Source organism: Lepisosteus platostomus, chromosome 5 (genome assembly GCF_059453375.1).
Source record: "Lepisosteus platostomus isolate fLepPlt1 chromosome 5, fLepPlt1.hap1, whole genome shotgun sequence".
Lineage (NCBI taxonomy): Eukaryota > Metazoa > Chordata > Actinopteri > Semionotiformes > Lepisosteidae > Lepisosteus > Lepisosteus platostomus.
This window is the reverse complement of record NC_142615.1, coordinates 57,021,809-57,037,152: the sequence shown is the minus strand read 5'-3', so window position 1 is coordinate 57,037,152 and position 15,344 is coordinate 57,021,809. Positions and strand designations below refer to the sequence as shown.

Sequence of the window (15,344 nt, the reverse complement as noted above, 5' to 3'; positions counted from 1 at the left end):
GTCGTAGAAAGACTTACTGTAAACGTCTTTACTGTGCCCGTTGTATATATTGAATTTTACCACTGAAGGGAAATCTTAGTAGCTGAGCATAAAAAGAATAGGAGCATACTGTAACGCGTGTGAAGGCCTTAAACGATATTAATTTTGGAACGTAAACATACAGTATATAGCTGGTCTTGGTACTTTAAAGAAAAAAATACACACCAGTATTCCATTTCTCCCTAAACATTGTAAGCTTCGAAGTCTTTAACTAACGTGATACCGGAGTCAACAAGCATACTTTTAGAATTTGATTAAAAGGGAATATAATATAGAATCGCGTATCTAAAGAATTTAATAACGGTATGATTATATCCGTGTACTGCGGCAGGGCTGTGTAGGGCTGTTTCGCCTGCCTGATCATGCGAGCTGTCTTGTAGCCTACTGGTCTAGGTGCGTGACTACCAACTAACAGGTTGTGTGTTCGAATCCAGCTGGTGCTGGACTTTTCATTTGTATTTATTTTTTAATCGCGTAACATAAACATATTACCATATGCAAACTGTACTGTATACATTATGTAGATGTATATTTAATGTCTTAACTGTGCCCGTTTAATTGAATTAAAAAAAAAAATATTTAACACGAACATTAAGCTGTTTACATCTTCCGCCTGAGAACAGTCACCCGTTGCTACCCAACGCAGAATGGTGATTGGCTGACACTATCTGACACCCCTCTGATTGGAGAAAAAAGACGTGCTGATTTGCTATACACACTGTGCCAGGAAGAGGATTTCTTTCTATTCAAAACGTGTATTTTAAAAGTTTAAGAAGTAAAAACCTTACAGCGTACACAGATTTCTAAACTGATCAGGATCGTTATCTTTGTCTTATGCATAATAATGTTCACCGCTCTGTCCAGCAAATTAATAATAAACTTTATTTTATATAGCGTTTTAAACGAATATGTAATTAGATTGCTCATAAACCTAATCACTTGCTTTTTCTTTTTATTTAGGCTCAGATGTCAACTATAGATCGTATTATTAATAACCATAATAACAACCAACCAACAAAAACAACCATATAAACATAATGGTGGTGCTGGACCTTCCAGTTTTATTTATTTTTTAATCGCGTAACATAAACATATTACCGTATGCAAACTGTACTGTATACAATATGTACAGTATATGTATATTTAATGTCTTAACTGTGCCCGTTTAAGTATTGAATATTCATATCTAATTTTACCACTGAAGGGAAATCTTAACATAAACATACGGTATATGGCTGGTCTCGGTACTTTAAAGAAAAAAATACACACCGGTATTCCATTTCTCCCTAAACATTGTAAGCTTCGAAGTCTTTAACTAACGTGATACCGGAGTCAACAAGCATACTTTTAGAATTTGATTAAAAGGGAATATAATATGGAATCGCGTATCTCAAGAATTTAAATACCAGACAATCGCAAACTCGTTTTCAATAAAATTATTTTATTCATTCAGCAGTTTGTGAGAGGGACATCCAGCAGGGAGAGACACACACACCGGTTTTCATTGACAAAATTGTTTTTTTTTCAATTCCTCTTGTCTAACAGGAATGTTTTGTTTGTGGACAGACTGTTAGACAAGAGGAAAAGACCGCCTCTTCCTACGAAGCATTTCGTTGATCCGATCACAAATTCTTTTCCAGTCGTACGCAGCAAGGGTTGAGAATCTCCGATTCACCATCGTACTAATGGTTTCCTGGAGATTGCAAGGCAAGGCACTTTTGCCTCTGGACCCATCGAAATTTACAGACGTGGTCCACCCCCAGTAAATTTCAAAAGTCACAAGATTTCGAAACACGAGGGCGGCGTAGCGGTCGGCTCTTGCTTTCCCGTCTATGCCGATGCACTGCAAGTACAACCCCCCCTCCATCTCCTGGGTGATGGGTAGCAGTTGGACATCTGGGAGAATTATTCGTCCCACTGGCATCTGTGAATTCCGCTGTGCTTTCTGGGGGGAGATAGCCGGCGGGGACAGCATCAACAGATTCCTGCGCGGTGGTGAACTGAGAGGCCGGGATGGAGTGTTCTGAGGCGGTGTGTGCTCTGCGGGGGGCAGAGCTTCCGCCAGGCATTGCAGCCTGCGCGGCGGGGAGAGGCACTTTTCGGGAGACAGCTGCTCAACTGTTTGACTGCTGGAACTCTAGCCTCCCAATCCTCCCCAGTAATGCATCGTAATGCTCCCGCTGCTGCCGAAATGTCTCCATACAGGTGCTGCTTCTACAGGTTGGCACCCTGGCCAGTGGCCGAGTGCAGAGACCCACGGCCTGTGGCAAAATAACATAATTCATGTAAGAAATAAAGTCACACAGTAGTATTCATCAGTCGTGGAACAGAAGTCAAAATAAACTTTTCTTTTTTTCCGTCTTACCGCTTTCTTTTTTACTGTCCTGGTGGTAGATCGTTTCGCCCGTGCGGTGTTTTCTTGAAGAACAGGCTACGAAGAAATAATTATAATTGAATTTAAAATTCAAAACGGCAATAATACCTTGTAATATGCGCTGTAATCGCGTATTTCAGATGAATGCTGTATTTGCTTACCCTTCGCTCTTTGGAAGCTGGGGCGGCAGAAGCACCCCGTCTCTTCCCGTAAAAGGCCTTGGTCTCCATACTGTACTATGGTCGCTGTAGTGCAGGTTTGCAGTTTTTTTTTTGTGATGGGAGCTCACCCAATCCCTTGGTGTCTTTTATGCGTCACACATACTGTATTTCAGCGCCATATATTTCATGGATATTATGGAATATAATGGATGGATATCTTAGTTATCTTTCTAGTTCACAGGTTTGCATGCATAATTTAATTTTGAAAGCCACTGAGACATCAGGTACTACTGTTGTATTTAAGAAAAAGAAACAAAACAAAAAACATACTAACAACTGTGCCATCCTACTCCTTAGTTAATACATTTTATTATTCATAAACAGTTAACATTGTTAGCAAAATATTTTGAATTATATTTAACCCTATTTTTTCTTTAGTTTTGTATTTAACTTATTATATGATAGTCAGACTTAATGTATATTAATGTATACTTGAACAATGAAAATATATTTTTACAAGATTTTACATTAAGCACTTAAAATTAATATGGTTAATAATAGTAAACTCTAACATGCTGTAACAAGATCGGTTAAACTGCGAAGAAAATCCTTTCAGAGAAAATGTTTCAGGTGTGAAGAACATAGATCTCCAATGCAGGGTGTTCCCACACACCCTGCCCCCACTACCATTAGAATATACACAAACATTTTAGCGTTTCATTCTGAGCAGAAGACCCTCACACCTGAAGAGTGCTGGCTGTGACGAATTAAACCGGTTTTACAGGTTTCAATCACAGACCATGTGACATGGGACTCAGTAAACTACAGTAACACCGTATTTGATAACGCTTTAAAGACGCTATAAAATAATGTGACTTGGCACAGAACAAGTCACATCAAGTCAATTTAAACACAAGCTGTCTTTAGCCCTCTAAGCTGGTTCATACAGAAATGTAGAGATCCAGGCTCAGAACACACAGCTTCATTAGCGAATACATATGCAGGACAACTAGAGAAGACGTTTTACAGAGGATGGATTTTTAGAAACATCCCATCAGACATCCCATCATATTCACAACGTGAAATCTAGAAAATAATATTACGTAACCAAAATCCGCAATATGGAAACAGAACCTGTGTAATTGTTGATAGATGATGTACTCATAACATATTTTCAAGACGAACTACAACATTTAAAAAATGACTTGTATGTACAGTACTTGATATCTCTAATCAATCCACGGGTCCCAGCACAAAACGAAAGTAAAACGCATACCGTTTCGCGCTTCTTATTAGATGCTCAAAAGTAATTTGACCGTATGAAATGCATAATATAAACCTAGAAACATATACGTGAGCAGTACTTAAGCACTGTAGTATCGGTGTTAAGACATACCTCTCAAATACTGTAAATCAATTTAAAAATATCTCAAGACCGATTCTGGTCGTAATGAAACCATGCAAGGGAGTTTTTATGTCCGTTGCAGTTCTTTTGCAACATGAATATAATTATATCGTTATTAATTTCTTGAGATACGCGATTCCATATTATATTCCCTTTTAATCAAATTCTAAAAGTATGCTTGTTGACTCCGGTATCACGTTAGTTAAAGACTTCGAAGCTTACAATGTTTAGGGAGAAATGGAATACCGGTGTGTATTTTTTTCTTTAAAGTACCGAGACCAGCCATATACCGTATGTTTATGTTAAGATTTCCCTTCAGTGGTAAAATTAGATATGAATATTCAATACTTAAACGGGCACAGTTAAGACATTAAATATACATATACATATTGTATACAGTACAGTTTGCATACGGTAATTTGTTTATGTTACGCGATTAAAAAATAAATAAATAAAAATGAAAAGTCCAGCACCAGCTGGATTCGAACACACAACCTGCTAGTTGGTAGTCACACACCAAGACCAGTAGGCTACAAGACAGCTCACATGAGCAGGCAGGTGAAACAGCCCTACACAGCCCTGCCGCAGTACACGGATATAATCATACCGTTATTAAATTCTTTAGATACGCGATTCCATATTATATTCCCTTTTAATCAAATTCTAAAAGTATGCTTGTTGACTCCGGTATCACGTTAGTTAAAGACTTCGAAGCTTACAATGTTTAGGGAGAAATGGAATACCGGTGTGTATTTTTCCTTGTGATATTTTAAGCTCTAGTTGAATGATAGGTGTCGCATTTTAAATCATTTTCGTAGCTAGAAATTATGAAACGCCCTGTTAAAAGCAAGGAAGTTTTTATGCCCGTTAAAGTAAAACAAAATGCCTGACAAAGTATGGCTTGGACAGATTCCAAGTGCTTGTACAAATGTGCTAAAGAAATTATACTTTGAGTATACAGCTTGTCCAAAGCCATCCATTATTAATACTATTAGTAATATCTTCAGTAAAGGCTTTGATGCAGAAATATTTCTGATAAAGGTAGGTTGTGTACTTTTGTCCAACTGAGCAATCTTGCTTTCATAAAATATACCAACATTTTAATGACTGATGATTAACATGCTGTAATACACAGTTCAAAATTAAAGGCTCAAATGCTGTACATGAGAGGTTAAGCTCCCCCTGGCGGTTTTACAAGGCGACGCCGGATAGTTAGTCACGTGACACACGTGAAATGCGTGAAATGCGTGATACCGTGACACGCCCACCGGGGTATGCCGCGAAATACCTCACCCATTTTGAATGGCTGCATCTGTAGATGGTGGTACTAAATACAGTAGGAGCAAAGGGGTAAAGAATAGTTAATTAAAGGCTCTTCTAAAGAAGGAGGCTCTGAGTCTGGATTTGAAGGAGTTTAGACAAGGTGACTCTCTGATATCCTTGGGGATAGAGATCCAGAGGTTGGGGGAATAACCGGAGAAGGCCCTGTCACCCGTAGAGTGTAGACGGGCTTGGGGGACAGATAGGAGACCAGAATTAGAAGAGCCAAGGTTGCGATTAGGGGAGTAGGGCAATAAGAGCTCAGACAGGTACTGAGGTGCCAAGCCATGGAGAGGCTCATAGGTGAGCATGAGGATTTCAAAGTCGACATGAAACTTGACAGGGAACCAGTGCAAGGACTACAGGATAGGAATAATGCGATCACCGACCTTGTCCAGTGCTAATTTCTCCCTTGTGGCCGCTTGTTCATTTTCGACTGTCGACTCAGAAGAAGTCCTTTATTTGACTTGATCAACACCAATCCCTAGAGGATTTCGATAGGCTGAATCAAAATAACATGTGACTCTGGGTGGACTCCAACCCACAACCTTTGAATGACTTAATTCTATTAACATCTAGAAGTCCAACACGCCCTCCATTGTGCCACAGAGCAAACACTTGTGCTAAAACATAAAACACCTGCAGAAAGCTGTAACACATGCGTATCCTTTCATCCTTAAATTGAGCTCCATAAATATTGGCAGTGATTGGCCTGCTGTTTATGAATAGATACCACTGGGATTCACACCCAGGATCTTTTGTTTTTTAGTCAGGCACACTAACCAGCTAAGCCATGGCACCAAACATGCAAAATGTTATCTACAGCTTCAAACATCTGTGAGAAACAGGCAGCTTTGCAGTGTTACACCTGCTGGCTCAAAAGGTTAACCTTTTCAAAGATGAAGATCGGGAGAGGATTTCTTTGTCAATTCAATCAAACGTTTCAGAAATGCGGAAAGATTGGTGTGATTCATGCCCAGCGTGGGTTCTCGTTTGCTTACAAATAGAATTAATTTCTTTCTCCAATCTACTCAACTTCAATTTTTGCTAATCTTTTGTTTAATTGCTTCCTAATGTATACTTTGCTGATTACTGCACTGTTCAATTTACCAGTTGATTTTCATTTCTTGTTTTGTAAGACAAAGAGGCTGTTCAAAACGTTACCTCACACTTCAGCCGCAGAGGCGCAGAGAGAGATACTACGACAGGTAACACCCCATGAGAAATATCATGAGCATCTGTAAAACCTCTCTACCTGCCCACTCCCCACACCGACGTGTGTGAGGAGGGTTTTAAAGGGACATTTTGAAGTGTAGAAACATTTTATCGTTCCGTAATTTTCTGTGCAGTTTGTTCCCCTTCAACTCTGCCCAACAACAGAGGTAATGTTTAATACGACAAGAGTAAAGGCACACTGCACATCTGCAAAAGACCACATCCGAGTTTAGTTACAGCAACATCAGAGATTGGAAGGTACAGTAGGTAGTTTCAGATCACTTTTTTATTTAAGTTTTAAGCAACCCTGAATACCTTCTTAAGAAAAATTTGAGAATCCCAGCTAAATCCAGTACGATAGCTGCACTGATCTACAGTATACAGTTAGAAAACTGTTTGTGCGTTAAAAGAAGACACACCGCCCAGAGCTTTTCTAAAACAGGAATTACACATTTTGGAATGCGCCCTCCTTTATAAATTAAATAAAAGGTCTGAAGTCTGCTCCAAAGAAGAACTATATTCAGAGCTGCCAAAGAAGTTGAGGAAATATCTCATAAAACGAAGGTACAGTCATTTCCATGTTGGACAAGAGCTAAAGCCCAGTGTTCTTTAATTGAGGAATGTGAGGAAGGCATGTGCTGCAGAAGGTAGTGTGGCTGAGCGGTCTAAGGTGTTGGGTTTTAGGCTACAGTCTTTTTGGAGTCATGGGTTCAAATTCCGCTGCTGCCAGTTTCTTCTATGTTAAGACCTTGCTTCCGATGAGAATATGATCAGTTAAGAATTTATTCGACAGTCTGTCGAGAGATTGGGATATCTTTCAAGGTAGTCTTTGTCAGCTCAACATCAAGGCAAAAAAAAGCTTTAATTTGTTATCTCAACAGAAATGCTCATTGACCCTTTCAGCTTCATGCGGGGAACAACAGCTGCCGAGATAACTTTTCAGTCAGTGCGAATCGTAGTGTGCTGTCAATTCCATTTAATATTGCTTTTGGCTTGCATTCAGCTTTTGTCAGTGAAACTCGAATGCTCTGCTTTTTCACACCGAATTGTCAGCAGAAGTACAGTTTATGAAATCTTTGCACACAGCGCTCCATCAGGAATACTTTATCAAGATTAGAAGAAATTGTGGGATTCTCTGCATGCGTTCACAACGCATACCTCAAACAACAGCACCATTCAATGGGAAATTGATTCTGCTTCTTGCTGTTGTTCCTGTGGTTGCGGTAGTTATAAAGTTGAACGCTCTTCCACCTTCTGCCATAGTATTCACTGGGTCGGCTTCATCAATTGGCTCACAAAGGTCAACTGTGATTCGGCTCCGGAAAAAATCAGCAGCAGTGTCGTTATTTTGTCAGTGGGTATGGCTGTCTTTTAAACCACAAGAAAAACACGAGTTTGTGGATTTCTCCAAATAGCAACAGCAAGTTTTAAACCTGCGATAAACATTCTTCCAGTTGAATAGTTTTCCTTCAAGGAAAAGGCAGCACAACAGGGAGAGTCAATATTTAAAGACTTCAGCATCTGTATTGGATTGCTTGTATGCAGACATCGCTCAGAATCCCTAATATTATTCTCCCGAATTCAGTTGTGCAGTGCTTTAGTGGTTTCAGAGTTTCTTTTATCGACACTGCTGTAGTAGAGAAGTGACATAATCACAAACGCAACCATTTGTGCTGGCTGTTTCACTATTAAGCTTTGTTAACTATCACATGATTTTAACTAATTTAACGTCATCTTCAGGAAGGCAAGAGAGCGCTGCACACTGAGCTGAAAGCTGTGTGAGCTCCTAACTGGGTGTCCTGTGCTGTTACATGCGCTCTCATATAGCTTGCCACCTTTAAAGGTGCAATATAAAATAAAGTTATTTATTATAATTATTATATAAGCTCAACCCCTGCCAATGATTCGGTGTGAAGAAGCAGAACATTCAAGTTTCACAGACAGAAGCAGCACGCAAGCACAACCAACATTAAAATGGAGGGCATTAAAACTGAGTTTCTTGAGAGACTGTGAAAAAGCAATTCATTCCCTTTCATATGAAGTCAGCTGAAAACAACAAAACTACATACAATACAAACAAGAGCACATATAAAATATCAATAACATCGGCAGGGGCACATGCTATAATACAATTACACTTTATGAAAAAAGATTACACAAGGTAAATAAAGATAAGGTCCGCGCAGCTTGTTCTTACATTTCGAAAGAGTCCGTAAATACCCCTTTACGTCTATTTTGAACTGTTCAAACGTAGGACCCTTCCCAGACCATTTCACTTTATCTCACATTCCTAAACGAGAATGCATCTCCTGTTTTAGAACTATTTTGGGCAGTATGGCTTATGTAACGCACCCACAGTATTCTAACCATGGACTGCAGATCTGTGCTGTAGTTCAGCTGAATTTGAGGGATCCAGCAAACGTACTGGGTTTGACTGGGATTCTGAAATTTCTCTTGCAAAGGTATTCGGGTTTGTTTGAACCTTTAATAATAATTTAATAATCGTTCCCTGCATAACGCAAAAAGTGGCAAAACGCATTTAGGTTGAGAGGACGCAAGAAGGATTTTGGTTTGTGCCTTGATGTCAAGCTGAGAAAGTATCTTTAAACACTTTGCTTAGTTTCTCGAGAGACTGCCAAAAAGCAGCTCCCTCCCTTTCGTCTGAAGTCAGCTGAAAGGAGGTCTCGACAGAAGCACCTGGCAGCGGTGGGATTCGAACCCACACCCCCGCAGAGACTGGAGCCTTAATCCAACGCCTTAGACCGCTCGGCCACGCTACCCGCTGTGCCCTCTCTCTTTGTCTCACTACTTGCCTGGAGGAAGCCGGTTGGGTTTTGCTCTTGTCGCCCGACTTAGTGGCGTTATGACCGTGGAATTGACTGCACCTGCTTTTTCTGAGATGCTTCCCCTCTCATGGCGAGATCTCGACTTCTTTAACACCTCTGGATAAAGATCTTCTGCGAAGCAGGTTTCAGACCTCTGTGTACAGCACCCTTGATGTCATTTTATTTTTACAGCAGCAGCATCCAGAAAGTTGTGTCTTTTACTTTTTATTTGAACAACAAAACTACATACAATACAAACAAGAGCACATATAAGGTATCAAGAAAATCGTCAGGGGCACATGCTATAATACAATTACACTTTTTGGAAAACGATTACACAAGGTAAATAAAGATAAGGTCCGCACAGCTTGTTCTTACATTTCGAAAGAGTCCGTAAATACCCCTTTACGTCTATTTTGAACTGTTCAAACGAAGGACTCTTCCCAGACCATTTCACTTTATACCACGTTCCTAAACGAGGATGCATCTCCTGTTTTAGAACTATTTCGGGCGGTATGGCTTATACAACACACCCACAGTATTCTAATGGTGGACTGCAGATCTGTGCTATAGTTCAGTCGAATTCGAAGGATCCAGCAATCGTACTGGATTTGACTGGGATACTGAAATGTCTCTTGCAAAACTATTTGGGTTTGCTTGAACCTTTGATAAAAAAGTGATCTGATCTGAAACTACCCAGCTTCCAATCTCTGAGGTAGTTGTCACTAAACTCGGTCGTGATGTGGCACACATGTGCCATGTGCCTTTACTTTTGTAAAAAACTGGTATGGGGAAAAGTTTCTTAATATTTCTTTTGATTAGCATGCAAGAAAATGTGATCATTACCTATGGAATTTCCCGCCAGCGTGGAGCTTGAATTCACAATCTTGAGATTCAGTGTTCAAGAGTCACAGAAGAGGTCGGCCTGGTTTGCCAACCATAAGCTCCGGCAGTGCTCCTCTGTAAAGCAGATTGTTGGGATCGGTTATGTGGGACGGCACTTAGATACTAAGATCGTTTGCAGCACACGCATGGTTTCCCCCCTCCACGCAAAAAACATAGACGAAGGAAGCTCTCTTGTCTTGGGCTGCTGACTCCCGGATTTAAAGCACTCTGGGTGCCAGCTAAGTCTCTAACAAGCACACTATAAAGACAGGAATTACACTTTGCTCACATCACGCATGGAATGGCGAGGCTACTTGTTCCAATATTATCTAGTCTCACCTCATATGGTGCCGATTCCTGGTTTTCATTTAAGAAAGAGCACTGCAAACACTGTAAACAGTGCAAAACGTGTGATGAAAGAAGTCTTTTCCCCCCTTTTGTCTAAAGCAGAACACAGCGGAGTCATGCCGAGGGTTGTGAGATCAAGATTTCAGTGGAGCACTGTCGTCTACGTCTTTAGCTACATGAGTTGGACATCCTCTTGTACACGGAAAGCAGATTGAGATTCTCTGACATGAAAAGTGCCAGATAAAAGCCATTTCTCATCTTTTCTCTTAGTGGTGGAGCTATCGCATGTAAATGAGGCAACTTGCAAGGCGAGCAGGCTTGGTGCACACTGAACGCAGATGTCTCAGAGCAGTTGAGACGTGTCCAAGTGGCTGTCAAAGGACAGCACTTTGCTGGCGCCGCGGCTTAGTTGGCTAAAGCGCTTGCCTAGTAAACAAGAGATCCTGGGTCCAATTCCCAGCGGTGCCTTTTTTCCTGTCTAACTGTACAGAATGTATCCTTACGGGCAAATCCCATGCCTTTTAATCCAGGTGAATGCAAGTGTTCGTTTCCTTTCTGGAACAACTTGTATTGAAAGAAATCTATACAGCTTGCGAAAGATGAAACACAAATCTTGCTTATCAGTGAAGAAGAGGTGCTCCCAGCAGGCCAGCTAATACCAGCAAAGTTTTTTTTTTTCACCCTGACCCAGAGAATGGAGAAAAGCGAGGCGCCTGTGGCTCTGCAGTGTAATCAGTTTGCGAGTTCGGCGGTTAGCTGAAAGAGTGGTAAATGGAGCTCGCCCCAGCCCGTCCTTATTCTTTTAAAGCGGATAAAAAATTAACTTTGCCGCCATTATTACCAGCTTTAAAAGACTGCCATGGGCACGGAAAAAAACACACTACAGATGAGTTTTCTGGAACCGAAGCAGAGATTCCTTTTCGAACCAACTGATAAAGCTCAGCCAGTGAATACAGAATTTAACAGAATGTGAAAGCACGATCGACTTTGTAACTGCAACCACAGGAAAAACAGCAAGAAGCAGACTCCATTCCCCATTTAAATCTGTCGTGCGAGGCATGCTTTTTGAACGCATGAAGTAAATCCCACGATCGCTTTTGAACTTGGACAAAGTACTTCCAAGGAGCGCTATGCGCAAAGATTTAACAAGCTCAACCCCCGCCAACGATTCGGTGTGAAGAAGCAGAACATTCAAGTTTCACAGACAGAAGTAGCATGCCAGTACAACCAACAGTAAAGTGGAGGGCACACTACGATTTGCATTGACACAAAAGTGATCTCGGCAGACGTCGTTCCCTGCATAACGCAAAAAGTGGCAAAACGCATTTAGGTTGAGAGGACGCAAGAAGGATTTTGGTTTGTGCCTTGATGTCAAGCTGAGAAAGTATCTTTAAACACTTTGCTTAGTTTCTCGAGAGACTGCCAGAACGCAGCTCCCTCCCTTTCATCTGAAGTCAGCTGAAAAGAGGTCTCGACAGAAGCACCTGGCAGCGGTGGGATTCGAACCCACGCCCCCACAGAGACTGGAGCCTTAATCCAGCGCCTTAGACTGCTCGGCCACGCTACCCGCTGTGCCCTCTCCCTTTGTCTCACTACTTGCCTGGAGGAAGCCGGTTGGGTTTTGCTCTTGTCGCCCGACTTAGTGGCGTTATGACCGTGGAATCGACTGCACCTGCTTTTTCTGAGATGCTTCCCCTCTCATGGCGAGATCTCGACTTCTTTAACACCTCTGGATAAAGATCTTCTGCGAAGCAGGTTTCAGACCTCTATGTACAGCACCCTTGATGTCATTTTATTTTTACAGCAGCAGCATCCAGAAAGTTGTGTCTTTTACTTTTTATTTGAACAACAAAACTACATACAATACAAACAAGAGCACATATAAGGTATCAAGAAAATCGTCAGGGGCACATGCTATAATACAATTACACTTTTTGGAAAACGATTACACAAGGTAAATAAAGATAAGGTCCGCACAGCTTGTTCTTACATTTCGAAAGAGTCCGTAAATACCCCTTTACGTCTATTTTGAACTGTTCAAACAAAGGACTCTTCCCAGACCATTTCACTTTATACCACGTTCCTAAATGAGGATGCATCTCCTGTTTTGGAACTATTTTGGGCAGTATGGCTTATACAACACACCCACAGTATTCTAATGGTGGACTGCAGATCTGTGCTATAGTTCAGTCGAATTCGAAGGATCCAGCAATCGTACTGGATTTGACTGGGATTCTGAAATGTCTCTTCGGGTCTGCTTGAACTTTTAAAAAAGTGATCTAAAAGCTTCCCATCTTACAATCTCTAAGGTAGTTGTCAATAAACTCGGACGTGATGTGCCACAGATGTGCCGTGTGCCTTTACTTTTGTTGTGTTCAAGAGTAGTCGTTGCGTGAGCTCCTCACTGCGAGTCCTGTACTGTACTGTGATTTCGTTTAGATAATCTAGGAAGAGTACAGCGACTAGAACGCCTTGAACGTCTATCGGTATGTATATATAAAAACACTAAAGAACATGCAAAGTGATTAAATGTCTATTTTCTGATTACGTCTCGGCTTCACTTAGTGAATTCCCTTAGTGGCAGGTCTTTTCTTTCCGGTGCTGTTATTGATCGCATACGAAACCTTATTCTCATAAAGAATACGTCACCTACAAAGTCACTGTGAAACTGGTATCGGGAATAGTTTATTAATATTTCTATTGATTAGCATGCAAGTAAATTTTATCATTACCTATGGAATTTCTCGCCAGCGTGGAGCTCGAATTCACAACCTTGAGATTGGGCTGTATGTGTAAAATAAGCTTTCGCTTCTCCGATATCTCAGTTAGTAAAGCGGAAGCCTGTAGTGGAAACAGATGGGAACACTTAAGTCGCCAGTTTTATCTGGTTTGAAGAGTTCTGCTGTATTTTTGTGGTTAAGGCGATAGACTTGAAGTCCATCAGGGTCTCCCTGTGCAGGTTCAAGTTCTGCCGAGTACGGGAATCTCCTTACGTCGTGTGCCTGCATAAACATGGAAATGCACTGCTCTACTTTTAAAACGCTAAGTTGCTTGAAACTGCTGCCTTGGAAATAAATTCTTCAGCATCCACGAATGACATTTCGCAGCTGAAAGCAGATAAGGATGCTTATAGGGTTCGCGTGTCTTGTGCCCTACTTCCAGCCATTGAAAACCTAATTAGTAAAGATGAAACAACCGACTCCATGGGTGTTGGTCGTGCACAAGGAGGAGCTGTGACAATAGCGGAGCAGGAGTGTGGATGGCGCAGCTGGAAACTCGTTTTCATGCGCTCCTCTGTAAGGAATGAAAATAAAAGTAGAAATCCGAAACAGTAGCAGCCTTAAGAGTAAATGCCTAGCTAGCAAGCGCTCCTAGTTAGTAAAGTAGTGTGTATCCCTGCCTATCACACGGGAAACTGGGGTTTGATTACCGACGGGGAGACAGGTTACTTTCTTATAATCAGATTTCAATCTCTAATGCTGTGTGTGAGAGTTTGCGTGACTTTCATTTTCTCACATTTTCTGATGACTATTCCGAAGGGGCACCCTGTCAACTCCTAATACTTTTCGAAACCCTGCCTGTGTGTTTGATTATTTTTCTTTTTCTTCGAAAATGTTAAATATTGATCATAACTAAAGAAAATAATGATCACAGAAAACAGCTGAAGATGCACTCTTGAATCAGAGCTGGGTGACACAGGCTTCTGTTCTGATATGGCTGTACAAGAAACAGGAGGAATCTCTTCACTCCTACAGAGCATGAGCTGAATCAGGAGTGAGACATTTCGCATGTTCGTGCATATGTCAATGCATGACCTACAGCAGGCTGTTGTTTTATTGTAAGAAAAATAAGACGTACTATGCACAAATTGCTGCATAAAACAACCTGATATTTTAATTATTATTATTTTTTAATTTGACAAGTGTGAGGCCCCGGATTCTGTTCCCATTCTCTTCAGTCCTGATTTTTTTAAACATGATATCTTCCCTTCCTCTAGTTGAAGTCACACGATGAGAACGATTGTTTTTCACATTGCGATCCAAACACTGACACTGACCAAACCAGAACGGATTCTGCTGGGGGCTGGAATGAGCTCATTCTCATTCCCTGTGCTGGTACACCTTATCTAATTTTTACAATCGCGATAGACTTCTTTTAAATAAAGTAGATATAGCCCTGAAAAAAAAAAACATTAGCTTTATTAGTTTTAACATTAATCGATTTAGAATCTAAAATCGATTTTTTGATAGGTTCAATTTATATTTAAACTGAAATATAGCGTGTATACCTAATCATCCAACTGGCAGAGCAATATTTACGTTGCCTTCCAGAGCTTCCAGCGTGTGGTGGATTAGTATGAGCGTTTTTATGCTACTACTACAGCAGTGGCGCAGATGCACAATCCACTTTCACACGACTATTTCAGTGTCTTCTCCTCTCACAAATGAACGGGAGCGCAGGATCAGAGTTCGAATGTTATTGATTGGTGGTCGTTCAGCGGGGGTCCGGACGTGTTTGCGAGGCTGAAACCAGACGGTATCGTGTATCAGGCTCCGCTTTAAATCAAAATGCTTTACGACTACAAGAGACACGTATAGTATGAAGGATGGGAAAAAAATATGATTTCTTGGAAGAAAATGGTTTTTATTTGCATTCAAAATTAAGCGGAATTTTAGCGCGACACACAAATCCTTTGTCTTTTTTAAACATATTATATATACGTATAATTATATATATATATTATATTTTTTTGCTTAGAAATTTTGGACTGG

General features: G+C 40.8%; 1 protein-coding gene and 2 non-coding genes across 3 annotated transcripts in view; all 3 read right to left on the bottom strand.

Moving 5' to 3' along the window:
- LOC148669952 (zona pellucida sperm-binding protein 3-like) overlaps positions 1-15,344 on the bottom strand; it is a 90,355-nt gene that overhangs the window by 11,544 nt on the left and 63,467 nt on the right. The gene's annotated exons all lie outside the window — the stretch shown is intronic.
- Positions 9,213-9,294, bottom strand: trnal-aag (transfer RNA leucine (anticodon AAG)). The gene has a single exon. It is a non-coding gene; the product is annotated as a tRNA-Leu (tRNA).
- On the bottom strand, positions 12,058-12,139 carry trnal-aag (transfer RNA leucine (anticodon AAG)). The gene has a single exon. It is a non-coding gene; the product is annotated as a tRNA-Leu (tRNA).